A 4,073-nucleotide genomic window follows, 5' to 3' on the forward strand; every position below is an offset into this window, starting at 1 on the left:
GACGGAGTCTTGCTCTGTCCCCCCATGGCTGGAGTACAGTGGTGTGATCACAGCTCACTGCAACCTCTGTCTCCTGGGTTAGAGTGATTCTCCTGCCTCAGCACCACCACACCTGGCTCATTTTTTTATTTTTAGTAGACACGGGATTTGACTCTGTTTCATTGGTTTTCACTGGAGATTCTAGATTTGAGTCACACCTCATTGTGTGCCATATAATGACTTCTTTTTTTTTTTTTAAAGCACAATATATCTGCTTTATTTGAGTGGCTTTGTATATCTTTATAATTGTGTTATAGATGAAGAAGAGGTATTAAATGATAGTGAAAGTGAAAAGAAAAGAAAGACTATCTATTTTGTAGATAGAATAAAGTTGCTCAGTATTTAGAGTTACCTAAATGCATCAGCAATTAAACTCCTCCTACTAAAAGCATGCCAGTCTGAATAATCCTCCTTTAAACACAATTTTTGATATGGTTAAGGTTTTTAAGAATATGACTCCTGCAGAATAGCTGGACAGACAATACACTTTTAAGAAAGAACAGCACAAGGATCCACCAGACTTGGGAAAAAATCAAAAACAACACAAGCCTTATGAAGAACTGAGTTCTTAAAATATTATGGAGAACATAGCTATTGGAAGAGATGGCAATATTGGCAAGTTGATTGTTACATTGGTCAGCAATAGGTAGCACTATTTTTTTTGGCAATCTTTCAGGCACTGCAACTACTAATGCTAAATGATATACAATCCATTAAACAACATAATCACAAATCAAAATATATTTTAGTAATATAATGCTTCAGATTTAGAAGCAAATCAAGTGTTAAAACCCAATTGCTATAATAACTAACCCCAAAGATAACCGTATCTGACAAAAAAGCTTCCACAGAGTTACTATTTCAGAATTATACTTTCTCTTGATATTTATTTTATTTTATTTTATTTTTATTTTATTTTTTTCTTGAGACGGCGTCTCACTCTGTTGCCCAGGCTGGAGTGCAATGGCATAATCTTGGCTCACTGCAACCTCCACTTCCCAGGTTCAAGTGATTATCCTTCCTCAGCCTCCTGAGTAGCTGGGACTACAGGCGCCTGCCACCATGCCCAGCTAATTTTTATACTTTTAATATAGGCGGTGTTTCACCATATGGTCTCGAACTCTTGACGTTGTGATCTGCCCGACTTGGCCTCCCAAAGTGCTGGGATGACAGGCATGAGCCACCATGCCTGGCCTTCTCTTGATATTTAAACTTTTAAGTCAGTCCAGAGAAATATAATAAATGTCAACAGTAAGTATGGTGTTGAGGCAGAAGTAGGACCAAACTTTTTCATATGTTATTCAGTTGATAACAATATGACCTGGGTAGTAATTTCCTATGTGTCTACTTATACACAAATACAAAAAAGTAAAACAGAGATACTGCTAAATAAAGGATACATTAAGTTGTTAATAGTAACTCAATAAACTGGAACGTTGTCAAAAAGGAACTAGTGAACTTTTTCAGTGTTTTTTTCTATTATCCAATAAGTGAATTATGCTATTCCTTTCCAATTTCCCAAGAACTTTTTGTCCCAATCACCAATTTTGTGTTCGAAGAAAAAGTAACAAATCAAGTAACAAAACTAAACAAGCAAACAAACAAAACACAACTACAGTATCTGCAAAAGTTTTGTAGAAGACTGAAACTGTTGAGTATAAGCATCACGTATTCTATTATCATTAGTTAACTGAAGAGTTTGTTAAAGACATACATTTCATAAAAAAAGTTAGTTTGAAGTTATTGACCAGTATGTACCATTCTTAAGTATTAGTAACAAAGTTCATGACAATAAAAAGCTATCTAACAAGAAAAATCAGTGACTACCAGCACCATCAACAAGACTTTGTCTTTACAATTCATTACCACTTACCATGCATTGCAATGTCTAGGATTGACTCTGATAGCATTTCGAAAACAAGCTAACACTTTGTCCAATTCTTCAGTTAAGACAAACTCTCGCCCTAATAAAGTATAGGCATAAGCATAATTTGGATCCACTTGGATAGCTGTCTGGAAGAATTTAAGTGCAATATCATGCTCCTGTTGCAGACTGAAACAGTTCCCTGCAGCACACCAGGCCTCTGGCGAATTTTTGTCCATGTCTGTTAAGTCTTTTGACAGAAATGAAAGAGCGACATCTTTTTGAAGATGCCAAAGTGTTGTAGAGTAGATTTCCATGCCTTTGACTCTATAATTCTCAATTCTTCTAACCTCTGAGAATATTCTTTCAGCTTGCATGTACTCTGAAAGTTCAAAATAGGACCTTCCAATTTGGCACAGTACCCAACCAGTATTGTAGTGGTGAGAAGGTAGATGGCTCAAAATATTTTTAGCTTCTTTGCAGTGGTATGAACATAAAGCTAAATAACCTTTCCCCCTTTCATGAAGAAGGCTCATCAAGCCTTCTGCTGCTGCTTTTTGTAGATTAAAAGCCTGAATCTGAGGTGTGATTGTGGATATTTCCTCTTCTGAATTGATGGAAGAGTCCAATTTTGTAATTTCCAGGTTGTCATTTATATTAGATTGAATTATTCCTCCTTTATTAGTTTTACTTTTTGTTTTTCTGTTTAGGATTTTAGTTGGAAACTTCATTTTATTTTCTTCCTATTCTCCTTGGTTGTGGAACTGTCACTAGTAAAGAGTCATGAACTTCTTCGATGCAGTGCATTTGGGGGAGTTGTCATAGTGGGGCTCATTACCTGAGGTGTTGTAGTTATTTATGGACCAGAACTTTCTGTTAGTGGAAGAATTGGAGTTACCTCTTGGCTATTTCCACTCTGTGAGAAGACAGACTTTGCTCCAGTTTGGCCAATTCTGGCAACAGACTTTTTTGAAGGGGCTCTGGTGGATGGCACATCAATTACAGAAGGTGTATTAGTGTAGTTTTGTAAATAAGATCCATCTCCAGGACTTGGGGTTTCTAATGGCAAAATCCCAAAACGTGGGGTAAATGGACTAAGAGCTGCTGGTCCTGTTAATAAACTTCGACCAGTTTTTGGTTTATTTTGAACCTGTTTAGATAATATGGAAGTTCCTCTTCCCAGTGGGACAGTTTCAGGTGAAATTACAGCTGAATCAATAAAAGACACTGGGGAATCTGTATTCAAGGAGTACTTTGAATTGGAGGATTCTAAATTGACTCTGTTTAATTCAGTTGTGTCCTGGGGTGTTTCCATAAGAATGGTCTCAGGTTGTCTGTGACATAAACTGTGATTAGGTACTTGTGTTGTGCAAGAGTTGGGCAGACAGTTGCTAAAGTTCTGTAAAGATGTGAATTTAAATGTTTGGTCAGGATCTGGCTTTTCACCTATTTCACATAATGATTCAAAGGGATACCAGAGGAAAGGATTTAAACTAAGCCTCTTTTGGTAACATTCTTTTCCTTTAGCAAGCCGATCTGTCTTGCAATATACACGTCCCAACAATGGAAGGGGAAAGCAAACTGAATCACCAAACTCAGTAACAATATCATCATGGCTTTTCTGCTTATTAAACGCTCCACCAGATAAGATTTGTTCCCAGTCTGCAAGCTTACTGAGATCAACACAACATTTTGCAAGCAGGTATTTGCATTGCGGTGTAGGACAACTGTGTCTTTTCAAGAGTCTATATGCTTTATAGGCCTTTCCTGGGAGTTAAGAACAGGTCGCCATTAAAAACAAGGCTTCTTCTGAGTTTACTTCTGCATAAAGGCGTTCTGTGAGGAAAACCCCATCTCGGTAAGCATAGGGGTTTAGTGCTTGCCATATAGCAGCCTGGACGGGTTCCTGCAGCACTGTCATCCTCTAGGCAAAGGCCCAATTTCTGCAGTGCCTTAGGAAAACCCCACCCCACCCACCCCCCTCCCCCCTGTAGCGGCTCTGGCCCGGCCAGCCTCGTCTCATTTAAATTCACCAGTTACCGGGAGAATGGGGTGGCCGAGCCAGAATGACTTCTTTATCCGGCTGACTCTGGAAAGCCTGGCCCCTTGTGATCCATTGCAAAGCGAAAGTCACCTTATGTTTGGGAAACAGATCCACTCCCAAGTTCAG

The 4,073-nt window shown here is 38.5% G+C and overlaps 1 pseudogene; it reads right to left on the reverse strand.

The window, feature by feature from the left end:
- Positions 1-1,920: 1,920 nt before the first annotated feature.
- On the reverse strand, positions 1,921-3,824 carry LOC129023385 (cell division cycle protein 27 homolog; annotated as a pseudogene).
- Positions 3,825-4,073: the final 249 nt, after the last annotated feature.

Source organism: Pongo pygmaeus, chromosome 23, assembly GCF_028885625.2.
Source record: "Pongo pygmaeus isolate AG05252 chromosome 23, NHGRI_mPonPyg2-v2.0_pri, whole genome shotgun sequence".
In the NCBI taxonomy this organism is placed as follows: domain Eukaryota; kingdom Metazoa; phylum Chordata; class Mammalia; order Primates; family Hominidae; genus Pongo; species Pongo pygmaeus.